Source organism: Oxyura jamaicensis, chromosome 5 (genome assembly GCF_011077185.1).
Source record: "Oxyura jamaicensis isolate SHBP4307 breed ruddy duck chromosome 5, BPBGC_Ojam_1.0, whole genome shotgun sequence".
Taxonomy (NCBI): Eukaryota; Metazoa; Chordata; class Aves; order Anseriformes; family Anatidae; genus Oxyura; species Oxyura jamaicensis.
Genome location: NC_048897.1, coordinates 14,925,848 through 14,938,855, shown reverse-complemented (window position 1 = coordinate 14,938,855; position 13,008 = coordinate 14,925,848). Strand labels below are relative to the sequence as shown.

Sequence of the window (13,008 nt, the reverse complement as noted above, 5' to 3'; positions counted from 1 at the left end):
AATCTTCAGGCCAAGATTCAATGAATAACATTAGAACAATTGTAAGTTCATTCTTACTTGGCAAATGCTTATCTTTAACCTGTGATTATTGAAGATAATAAAATTTATGCATGCATTTAAAATTAAGCAATAACTTTATTGTTTTGTTGAATTGAATCCATAGTATGCTGTGAAGAAGGTTGCCTGGCCTGCCATGGCCAGAGGAGACTGTTTTTATATAAGGCTGTGTGACAAAGTAAAATACGGGAAAACTTTTTGAAAAAGCTTTCTTCATCCTCACTTCCCACTCCATATCCTCCCACCTTCCTAAATTATCCTTTTTACATCTCAATTGATGGAAAGACAAAGAAACCTCTGTAACTGAGGAGAGCTGCAGAGTACAGCAAAAATTGAAAGACTAAGACTTGTAAAAGCAAGCCTGGTCCAGTTTGAATATATGAGGCAAAATAAGCAGAAGAAAGCTAAAAATGTACATTAATATTGAAGGAGAAAGAGTATTATAAGCATCATTGCTGCAGTCTGTTAAAGCATTTGCAACAGACAAAAGATTCAACAAGACTTAGCAAGTAGAATTAATAGAAGAGAAAGAATAAAATCTATAGAAAAATCATTATTTTTTGAATAATAATTTTAAACAGTAAAGCACATGCTTTAGTATTCTCAGAGTAAGGCACTTGTACAAATCTTTCTCATTGTTTTGAATGAACCTCAAGCACACGTTAAGCATATAATTAAATGTCTTTCCTAAATAAAAGTATTTTTCTGAAATCAGGCTGAAGACAGGAGCAAAGAGCTCCTTGAACAGGATTCACATTTCCAGACATAGGTCCAAGTTCAGCCATGTGTATGTGTGATGCTGTGTTTTTAAAAATAGTGTATGCATGTATCACAGAGGGAGTACTTAATGTGCTTGAAGTTGGCAGCATGCTTGAGCACCCTGTTAGATTGTGGTGAGAGAGAGAAGGTAAAAGCTGTAAAGGAGAAAGAAAATACCTGTGGAAGGTTTAGGCATTTTTCCAGATTGCCGGTACAGTGTAGCGTGCCTACTCTTAATGCTGTAACTTGCTATGTAGACCCTTCAGAGGAGAATTCTGCTCACATATATAATGTGACTTTGAAATTCAGACTTAGCCAGGTAAAATTTAAGGAAATAGAGCTGGTTTAAATGAGAAGAGAGAGAATTATTTTTATTAATTTGGGGGGGAGGTGGAGAAGGGCAAGGGAGATGGAGATAGGCAGATTGTTTGACAGCAGGTAAAAAGCCCTACACTGTAGATTTTTAGGGAACTGAAAACTAAACTTCAGGAAAAATAAAAGCTTAATTTACTAACTAGTTCTCTGTTTTTAGGGAATAGTGAGTACACATTTGGTTTTAGTAAATAAACATTTTGAAAGGAATAACTGTTTTGGAGATAGAAATGCAATACTTTGATTAACGTAGTCCTACAATAACAATAAATAGAAGAAAACATTAGAAACTTTTATCTGGTTCCCAATTAACCTTATTTGAAATTGAAGAAGCTCAGATATCTTTTTTACATCTCTCTTTGTATTTCTCTGTAAAGTCATTCCTTGTTTGAGTTTCATCTTTCAAACTATTTTACATCTGTCTATGGGCTTTTTATCAATATTCACTCCATCTAGATACAGGACAAATTTCAAATAAAGAAGGTGTTCTTGCCTTTTTTGGTCTTATACTGCCATTTGGACAGTATTAAAGTTTAGCTGAATATTAAAAACTTAGGAGCATTATCCTAATGGTATCTGTAGATCAGTGATTTTCAACCTGTATTATGCCATCTGGGAATCTCTGTATTATTCCTTAGTGGTCCAAAAATGGACTAAAATCTAAGACTACTTCATTTAGTTGCTTAAATTCACTACACATCTTCAACAGAAATGTTTTAAGACTTTGAAAATCAGAACAGTTGCAAACCCTTTTTTAGAGATTTAATCATCACTCGCTTAGAATATTATTGATCTTTCCAAAAAGCAACTGATAAATATGAAGGTTTTGCTTATGTTAAGCAGCAGATGGTTTCTTCTGGATTGCTCCTGGCTGGAAAACATAAAAATATTTTTCCAGAATATTTTTGATGAATTTTCCCTAAAATTCCTTGAGATTTTCATTTTTACAACAAAATAATTTCCAATGTATGATGAACAGACCTTGGAAAGGACCTTTCATCAAGAAAATCTGCAGAAGATAATTAAAAAAGCAAGTCTTGTATAAGCAGATTAAAGTGTGCTAGGCAGAAAATTATGAAAATGCGCTACAGAAACATAAGAATCCACAAACTTAAAATGTAAAAAATATCAACTTGTGATGGAGATTTCCCAGCCACTGTTACTCCTCATATTTATCATGTAGATGAGGAAGGGATCAACCCCATGTGTTTCATGAGGAAGCCCCAAGAGTATTTAGATCAGTCACCAAGACCCAGAATTATCTTGAGACAGGGTGGAGGCCTGTTGATTTTGGGGGAAAAGTGCCAGAGCCAAACCCAAACCCCAGACTCCAGCCCTTGGGCACCTTCTTAATGAGATGCTTTTTTTTGTAGACTTTCAGTTGCAGCAACTATTTTTTTTTTTTAATTATGTGTCTGGTAATGCTATGTAAACGCTGCAGGGTTTAGCTTATGAAAGGTTCATGAACTGAACCATGCAGTTTGGTTCACAGCACTTGGTAACAAAATTCCACCCAAAGTTATATGTAGGTGTCACTCTTTGATGAAAGATAAGCTTCTAAGGAGAACATCGTCCCTTCTTACCAGGAGCAGGAATGTGTCCTCCCCACTTTCATCAAGCCCAAGGAACCCTTCCTTTGCTGGGGAAGTTAAGAATACCTGCAGTTTAAGTGAGTAATCTCAACTGCTGTTGCAACATCAGATGGTATTTGCAGTTGGTACCATACAGGTATAGCAGATAGCAGATACCATACAGGTATCTGCTATAACAAAGGGAGAAGTGAGAAGTAACAAAGTGAGAAGTGATCTGGGTGTCATTGTCAAGAAAGGTTGTACTTTCTCTTGTATCTCAACTTTGATATTTCCCCTTTAATAAAATATTTCAGAGAAAAATCCAGAAACAAGTTTATTTTCACTGGCAAAGAAAAAAATGTTAAGTGCCACTGATGGTAGAAAAGAAAAAAATGGTAGGTGCACTAGTTTCTGTGAAGGTCCCTGCCTCAGGGAGTCAGTAGCCACCTCTGTGGTGTGAGACTGGAGAGACTAAATAAAAAGTAGAGGCTATAAGCTCAGGAAGAAAAAGAAGCTGATGTTCTGGATTTAGGCTTGATCTACTTCTGTTGTTTGTAGAAAAGCTTACTACTTTAAACTAAAAGAGGATAGATATAGATTAGATATTTGGAAGAATTCTCTCCTATGAGGGTGGTGAGACACTGGAACAGGTCACCCAAAGAAGCTGTGGATGCCCCATCCCTGGAAGTGTTCAAGGCCAAGTTGGATGGGGCCTTGAGCAACCTAGTCTAGTAGAAGGTGTCCCAGCCCATGGCAGGGGCATTGGAACTGGATGGTCTTTAAGGTACCTTCCAACTCAAACCATTCTATGATTCTACTGACCTAATCATGATTTCTAAGGATCTAACATTTCCTATGTATTTTTTAACACTGCAAGAGATGAACAAGTACTTGGTTAATATCAGGAGTCCAAGACCTTGGAAACACATTGCAAAACTAGAAAATCAGGAGTAAACTGGGAATTGAGTAAAATAATTCTGCCTGAAACAGTAGTAAACATATGGAATAATTGGCCAGCGAAGCGAGTAATCTAAATGAGTTTAAGAGACATCTGGACATTTTTATCTCAGGAGAGAAAGGACTGAAGGATATAGTGATAAAACTGGGAGGTGAGGATGAAATACACTGAAAGAGAAAAGGCTTGCTGAACCAAATTGCCTTTCTCTAGTCAGCAGTTTCTTATGTTTATAAATGTAATATAAAAAGCTGCTGTATGAATACACTATTTCTACATAGTGTCACCATGTCTAAAGAGGAAACATTTTGTTTCAGAAGATGGATTTAGCTGATGCAGCCTCCACTGTCAGTAATAGAACTTCTGGATCCACCCACTAAACACAAGCTCAGCTGCCCCCACTATCTCTCCAAAAAGTGAATTATTTATACTGTAGTTCAACTTGCAAATTACTTAATGTAGTAGTACCTCACAATCGGTTTCTTGGCAAATCAGTGGCTAGTGAAAGTGTAAAGTAAAGCCATGGATTTGTAGTTCAGTTAGCCTTAAGGGAAAATTTCCTTTATTACTGCTTGCCTCCCAACCATGAAATTTTGGATTAGCCAGGGTGGAAACATTATCAATACAGGTATTAACAAATAAAGCCAAATTTATTCGAAGTAGTGTATCTAGCTAGTCCTGTCTCTAGCTAGATCTAATTTAGGTAATAATTTTCTTCACAAGCATCACAGTCACACCATCATTTCTTGCAGAAAATTGAAATTAAAAAAAAAAAAAAAAGAGTGAGAGAGAAGCATAAAATATAGAAAATGGAAACAGCATTAAATTTTCAATACTAACTTTTGTATCCATGCTCAAAGTTCAATTTCAATACAAGTCCTATATGTGGTTACTTAACTTCCCAACAGCTTCACAAATCAGACATTTGGATGTGTAATTGGCAAGGTTTATGACTGTAATTAATTGTGGTTTTAACTGATGGCAGATGCAAAATTGCACCTCTAGGAAAGGAGGCCAGGTTGAGGCCCTTTTAAAAATCATGTTCTTCAGGTTGAACCAGAAAGATTGTATGGTAAGTTGAATGAATTTCAAAAAGACTTGATTTTCCACTTACTTGCAATTTTGCTTTTGCTGGTGAAACATCACTGGCTTTAGCACAGTTTTCCTGATTAGTACTGGTGCAAGTTAAAAAAAAAAAAAAAAAAAAAAAAAAAAAAAGTCTATGTCTGGAATTAGGGGTGTGGGAGGAAGCTGGATGTATCAGTGCTGAGTATGCAGCTGTACCACTTATGTTTGGAAAGAGAGGCAGTATTGCCAGCTTCCTCTGTTTAGAAGTGTTGGAACAGATTGGTGAAATGCCCATTCTGACACTAAAATTACAATTTTGATAATACCATAACCACTCTGCTTCTGTCCCCTGCTGTGTCAGATGAGCATTTCTGGAAAGAGTAACCCTTGCCCAAAGTCATGCTGTTTCCAGAAATTTAGATGTGCTCTGACACTGTGCAAAAATTCTTAAAAGAAAAGAAGCAGGGAGGAAAGGGGAAAGGAGAGGACTGCCAACTCTGAGGAGAGATTTAATAGAAACCCCTTAAGTTCATTTGTACTAGCTCCTTTGCACCTCATCATTTTACTGTGTGAAGGGAGACTGAAATAAGGATCTCCACTACATTACCATGAGATACATATTTCTTTGAAGTGTTGTCATATATGATTCCTATTCCCAATTGCATTTAATGAAGAACAATAAAGCAATGTAACAAGTTTGTGTAATTCAAATAAGCTTGCACAAAAATAGTCAGGTAGCCATATTAATTAGTGGGGGAGAAATGTGGTCATCCCCAGCATATGTACTACAACTCCAATACAGAAATCACAGATTACTGAATTGTCCCATTTGGATGTACAATGAAGCTTTCCATTGCTCTTGATAATTGGGACTTTCATTATTCTTTTCCCACCCGCCAGGAGAAAGGATAATAAATTCCACTGTCTACAAATCATGTACTGGGCACAGGTCCCTCTTTCAGCACTTCAACATGGAATTATTTGTAATAGAGACCATATTTGCACAGTTCTCTTCTGCTTGGCAGGTTTATCCTTTACATGCAACCGAACCTACAGAAATTATTTTGTACTTGGGAAGCATAGATTTTAGCACACTATATTTTCCATTAGATTTCAGGCATTGGAAATATCTTCTACCCTCCCCCACCATTAATTTTCTTTTCTGCACTTTGATTCATCTTAAAAGGTAGCCTTTCTCTTGGGCTAGCACTGCAGGCAATGACTCACCAGAGACTTGTTCCCTAGTGACAGCAATAAGCCTCCCTGGACTCACTTAAGAAGATGTTTGCCAAGCCTTTACTGCTCATCCAAAATGCACGGGGTGGAAAAGAAACTGTCTGAAATTGCTAATATTTTACTCTTTATATCTGAAGGTTCATTTGTCTTAGCCAGGATGGTGCCAAACTGCAGGGTAAAGAACAGGGTAAGGAATTCCAGTCCCAGGGCTGCATTGCTGCTTCACAGTTCTGGGGGAGTTTTCTCATGGAGATTTCCAGGGAAGGCCCAGACAAAGCAGTGCCTGGAAGATGGGTATTTGTGTTTGTGACAGACTAGATTCTTCACTGAGGAATTTCCAAAAAAAAGTTAAGCCTTTTTAACTTCTCCCAATATGATACAATCTAACAGCTCTCCTTGGCTTATCCTTGAGATTCAGAACATGTAAGATTCAGGCACTGCTCTCTGAGTTAATTCCTCTCCCATACAGTTTTCCCCTTTGCAGGAGAAAAGGTCTCACAATACTTACCTAGCACCCCACAAAGGAGTGGAATCTTATTGGTAATACAAATAGTTCACAGTTCATAAATGCATAGACAATGTAAGTTTCTGAGATTTATTTTAATTATATTTTCTGCAGGTTCACACGGTTTGGAGAACTTTGGAAATAGAAAAATGTCAGAATGAGAGAATTTGCATGGCAGGAGGGGATTTCCTAATCACAGTTCCAGTTCTGTTGCAGGAGATCTCATAGATTACCAGTGAAGAGAGAAATATATCTTCTTTTCAGTGTGAACAATTCCAGATTTCCTCCTTTGCAATGAAAATACAGAAAACTATTAACAGAGAACATAGGGAAAGCACTGATTTAAAATTTCTGTTTAAGAACACTTTTGCTGTGCTTGCTTCAAGTTTCATTTCCTGGTTCATTGTTTTATTGTGATTGTAGCAGAAAACATATTCTGTTCTTTGTATGTGACTCATAATCATTGTTGCTGACTATTCATTTAGTTCAGACTTGCTGCTGTGTCCCAGCCCTTGTCCAAGATCGGCATTGTTCTAGCATTTGGTTGGAAACGCAAGCTGGTTTTATTTCTCTTTTTATACCTTGCAAGGTAAACATGGGAGAGATAGTACATTTTCCATGTGTTTCCAGACATATCTTATCTTTGATATTAGTCACTCTAAACTGATGTTTCAGCCTGTTTAAAGTTGACCTCTTGAGTTGTGAACTTCCTTGAAAAGCACTGATAAGCAAAAAATTTTAACAGTGATTAGTGAGGGAGTGGTGAGGCAGCATTAGCCTTTTACTTCAGGAAGGCAGAATCCAAATTTGGTGGAAATTCCCAGGTGAAAAATAAAATGTGAAAATCAGCATGGCAGCTTCAGTTTGGTACTTGTAAAAGGAAATGGCATATGTTTCAGAAAGAGCATAGACTGTAGGTGCTTGCCAAAAGATTCAGTTGCTCTCTGGAGTCAGGAAAGGGAGGTGTGTGCCTGAAGAGCAACATTAGTGACCATGTCGCTTTCCAGCTTCAAATTCTCAAATCTCTCCAGCTTTCCATTCTCAAATCCCAGATTAAACAGGTGGGATTTTTGCTGTGAAGGACCAAACCCTGCCACAGTCCAACCTTCCCCTCTTAGTATGCACTAATTTGACCATGCAGGGTCAATTATTTCACAATTCTGTTTCATTTTTGCCCAGGAGGTTGTAAATAATGGAAACACATGGTTAGGGGTAGAGTGAAGAAATCTCTTCTTAATGAGCAGTTTATTCAGTCAGGGTTAGGCTTTTTCCTTTTCATGAATTTGTTGATTACTTGGTGAGTGTTTCATGTAAATAAATCTTAGCCTGGGACTGCTTGCAAAATCAGTTCCCTGCATGCATTCATTATTCACTTTTTCCATTTTTTCATTGGTCACCTAACCCACATGGTCTGATTTCTAATTGTCTACATGAAAGTAGCTGTACAAAAAATTTTGCTAACAAAAGGAAGGATGTTAGCAAGTTTTCATACTCTAGTGGACAGTGTGGGAACAATTGACTGAATTAGGAAGAGGCAAGTTGGCAAAAACAGGGAGATTTTTTTTTTTTTTCCCCAGCTCTCTTGAATCAGGTCTTTCCCTAAAATATCACTGTTAGAATACATAGTAGAAAAATCTGGCATGGGCCAAGATGAGATTGCAAAAATTCCATTATATTTGGGGAACAGTAACTCCATATGTACTTTTTTTTTTTTTTTTTTAATTAAGGAAAGGCAGAACATTCAGGCATCAGTGGAATACCTAGATCTAGCACGAGTCTATAAAAGAACAGGAGGGGATGGGTCCTATGCTCAAAGAGCAAGTCTGAAAGTTGAAGAAGACTTCCTTGTGTTTTGGTTACAATTACGCCAGAGGTCTCTGTGAAGTTTGAGCACCAAGCACCACAATGATATTCATACCTGTCCCTTTAGGAGCTCAGCCCTCCAATTGCAAAGCCAACATGGCTGTGATTCAGCAGTGCCTTTTATTTTTTATCTTATTTTACAGTTTTCTATTGTCTATGACAGATCATCAGTGTTATTTTCACATACACCAAGTAACTATGTTATAGGGATATTTGCTTATTCTTCTCTTGGATGGTTGCACTTAGAGACTCCTTAAGCCTCCACTCGTGGCTGTGTGGGGAAAGGCCAGTACAGGAAACTTGATCTTGCTGCTTTCTGAAACAGTCCTCTATTTGTACTTGCCTTCATACATTATCAGCATGTTAACAAGCACGACAGCCGTGTAATAAGATAGGGAGTTACAAGAATATGTGCTCCTGCCAGTCCTGATCCAGCAGGGAAGTCCTGAGATGAGCGCTTCTAGTAAAGCTACTGCCTGCTCTGCCTCTTCTGCTGCTGCTGGGGCATGGTGCTTGGTACAAAGGTACAAGTCTGTCAGCACAAATGGTCAAGGTAAAGCAGCAAGCCATTAGAAATGATTCCACCCACTCACTGCGTCCCCCAAAAAACATGAATTTGTTATAAGTGGATAGGCTTGGAATTAATTTAGCCACAAACATTCATGCAAGCAAAAATCATTTGTGCAAATGCTCATGAGAAAAATGAATGGGACAGGGTTCAAAATAATAAACTCTGATCAGTCTCTGATCAGTCTCACCTTCCTCCAAGAAACACACAGCACTCCTTCATCCATCCTTAGTTAGTAGAACAAAACAAACATTATTCTATTTATTAGAGGAGGGATAGTTAAGGAGGTATGGGTTTGATTAACATTTTCTATTTTATAAATGTTTATTATTACCTTATAATGTTTATAGTCGTGCTTTAATTAAAATTTCTTTACAATGTACAGAGGTGAAAAAGACAATGCAAATGCTAGCTTTTTCAACCTGGAAAACCATTGTACATTAAACAAAATAACTGATTTGTATTGATTTCTACACATGTGATGGTGAGGTATTTAGATCCCATTCCTGCAGGGTATTCATGCATTCCCTTACAGTTAAGAAGCAGTTAGCAGGATGAACCCCAGACCATTTTGGATTTGGGTCCTCTTTAGGTGCACAAAGGAATTCAGAAAAATAAAGAAAGTCAGTTGAAAATTCCTGATCAAAAGTCATCAATAACTCTGCTCATTGACCTTGCTGTCACTAATAAGACTATCAGAGACTGGCTGCATCACAAAAATAATCATGGTCTAATGTGATGCTGACCCTGTTGTGTCTTTTACATTTTGGCATGAAAAAGAAATAACAGAATCTCTCCACAGGCTATACATGTATAATAAATACTGATTGGTTATACTGCTAATTTTATGTGATAAAGATATTAAAATAGTGTCAATAAACCAGAAACAAGTGATGTGTAAAATAATTAACACTAAAGGGAATATAATAAATTACTTATTAAAATCCATAGATGGATTATATGACCCTGTGATTACAGAGACTATGGAACACATGACTTGGTATACATCTTCTGATCCAAACACCTCATTGCACTCTGTCAGATTACTGGCTCCTGACATTAAATAAAATTCAGGTATGATTTATGGGGTGGCCTTTTGACAGGAGCTAGAATCAGAAATGGTTTAGGCTTTGCCAGTGTTCAGCAATGTTTTCATTACCTACTGATATAATGCAAGTATTACATTTAGTCAACCGAATTACGTGTAGTTCTCTGAGATTCTCTCTCACTCCCTGTAGTCATTGTTCCACTCATAATAAAATTATCCTATCAATTTGCCACAAGAGGAAGACTGGAGTTCACTAAATTACAGCCATGTGTGTTTGTGCTCTAGACAAAGTGATACCAATTAAAAATAATAATAATAATAATAACCACCACCACCAAGTAGATTCTATTTTTAAATTGTTCATGGATAACAGTGAGATTGTCTCACAGAGGAGGCCACCCCTGAATTCCAAACACTGGAAATTTCATTTTCCTTAATTAGTAAAACAGCATCTATCTAGAAAAAAAAAAAAAAAAGAAAGGAAAAAAAAAAAAGAATAAAACAACAAGCAAGATGCTAAATAATGTCAGAAACGACACCTGGCCTCCCCTGTGACTGATTAGTTTGATAGCAAATAGAGATTTGGTGTGTGAGGTGGAAGCATCATTTTGCACTCCTTTCCTCCCCTCCCTGTATATATATATTTAAGACAGCCTGAAAAAGGTGTTTTTATACACAGACAGCAAAACACCCCAGTTCTGACAGCTGAAGCAAAACCATCTCAGTGGTTTAGCAGTACTGCCACACAGAAGACCTGAGTTTGGGAGTGGCCTGGGGGCACTCTCTTTATGAGCCTTTGATGCTCTGATGTGTCACAGAGGTGATACGCTTTGACTCCTTAGACTCCAGGCAGCAGAGCTTGCTGACGGCTCCTGCCTCTGTAAGCACCTCCTGATGGCTGAATTATGACAAAGCACTCGCATGGTGTGGTAGGAGATTGCTTAGCCCTGGCCAGGCTGGGGAATGAATAAAGTTAATAGCTGTTTCATGTACTATGTACTGGTACACAAACTGCTCCCCAAATTAACCTGGCTCTGTATCAGAAGAACAATTTACAGAGATTCAGCAGCAACATCTTGGCTTTGTGCAATGTGTAATGCAGAATGACTTCCTGGGGCCATCTCCAAACTTTCTGCTTACAACCTGTGATTATTCCTTTTCATCCTAGTGAATTACTACTTTTTTATTTTTTAACAGCTCCTAGCTCTTGTGACTTTTGTATTAATAAGCGTTCAGCTGAGGACCAGAAATTACTACCTTATAGTTAAACCTGGAGACATGACACCCATGTAATCTGCAACTTCTGAGGCATCAGAATACTTCAGGTGTGCTGACTTACAAGCAGGTCTCCCCCTTCTAATTTCTCTCTATTGATATTCCTTTTTTCTTCTATTTTGCTATTGTCTTTGTATTGCTATTTGATGTGATGCTGGAACTCTGTGCTGTTTGTACACTTCTCATCAAGTGGTCCAATGTGAAGGTAGCCATGGATCTCCACAAATCTGTCTTACCTTGGCACTGTCAGGGTATTCTGAATGATATTTTGTGTTAGAGTTAGTTCTTTTAGTACTGTCGTAATTCTTTTCAGATACTGTATATTAACTCTGCGTGGTTGCTTCTTTGCTGTTGCTTTATGTGTTGACGTTATTGCTGGGCTCAGAGCTGCTCACCTACAGCTGTAGGTCCATGGCTTTGCTATGAAGTGCTTCCTGCTCAGCCGATGTTTCACTTAAATAATCTGTTGCCCATCTATTGCCCTTCTTCTGGATGGCTGCAGGCTAATCCTCATGGAAATGATCCTAATTTATCTGTCTGTGCTGGACTCACATTTAGCTCCAGGGACAGTTTACTGCAGTGGTCCAATACTGCAAAGTGGGGATTAGTTCTTACCTTTTTTGCTTTTGCCATTTGTCTTCTGTCTGTCTCTGAAAACTGCTGACATGGGGGAGATCATGCCTTTCTGTTTACTCTTTGCTTATGAGAAGACATTCCCAGACTGACACAATATTATTAAAATTTAGCTGCTGTACATTAAGCTCCACATACTAGCCCATGTAATACCTTGCAAAATGTGACTTAAGTTTTTGGTTTGTTGTTCTTGGTTTTCTATTCCACATACATGCAATCTAGCATTAAGCAGTTAAGTGAGCACTTAAATTAGGTGCTTAGCTGCCTTTTTAATCAGCATGGATAGAGAGGGGCACTTTCATAGTACAATTCAGATCACAGGTTAATTTACCACGTTGAAGTATTTATTTTTCTTTGCTGCTGGTGAGAGTGACTCTCCAAGCTTTGCAGGATGAACTAGGGCTCAAGTCTGCTAGCCCCAAATGAGAGTAACAATTCACTGTCATTTTTAAAAGTTCAGTCCAAACCAAGTTTTGGATTTCATGAGGCTCTAGTATCCTTTGTCATTAGCTATACTTAAAGCACCCCATACACCCTAGCACATCCATCACTTGTCTTGTAAACCTGATGTTTGGTTTGATTTCTCATCTTTTCTCTCGTATTTATCCCCCAAGTGCTCTATGCAAACTCATTTAAATATGGAATGACATCATACCAGCAGCATGCTACCAGTCACTTACTGAGGCTTAGCTGATGAATGATCTCATATTGAGCTGTATTTTGCTTATCATTACCTAACCATAATGTGAATCGACATATGATCAAGATCAGAAAACTCATCCTTAGCAGGTGAAATCATGGCCCTGATGAAGTCAGTTGGAATCTGAAGAATCAAATTAATTTTTTTTTTAAAAAAAAGAAAAAAAAAAAAAGAAATCTTTCCACATGCATTTACTTTATACACCACTTCCTGACTTCCCTTGTATTCCAGACACCAGAGGTGACAATACCAGCAAAGCAGGCTCAGTCTTATGTGCAAACTTGTCCATCTCAGGAGATTCACATAACAGGCTATGGACACACAACTTCCATACAGTAAAGTAGTAAAGTATATTGTACACTTGTATTTAATAGCCACTATGTGATAATTGCTTATAT

At 37.7% G+C, this 13,008-nt stretch overlaps 1 protein-coding gene and 1 long non-coding RNA gene across 2 annotated transcripts in view; both read left to right on the top strand.

Annotated features, from left to right (window-relative positions):
- The window catches only part of MEIS2 (Meis homeobox 2), a 133,622-nt gene that overhangs the window by 76,400 nt on the left and 44,214 nt on the right, over nucleotides 1–13,008 (top strand). The gene's annotated exons all lie outside the window — the stretch shown is intronic.
- The window catches only part of LOC118168616, a 29,763-nt gene continuing 20,267 nt past the window's right edge, over nucleotides 3,513–13,008 (top strand). Inside the window, exon 1 of the long non-coding RNA XR_004751683.1 lies at nucleotides 3,513–12,625. This is a non-coding gene — a long non-coding RNA (uncharacterized LOC118168616). The remainder of the gene's footprint in view (nucleotides 12,626–13,008) is intronic.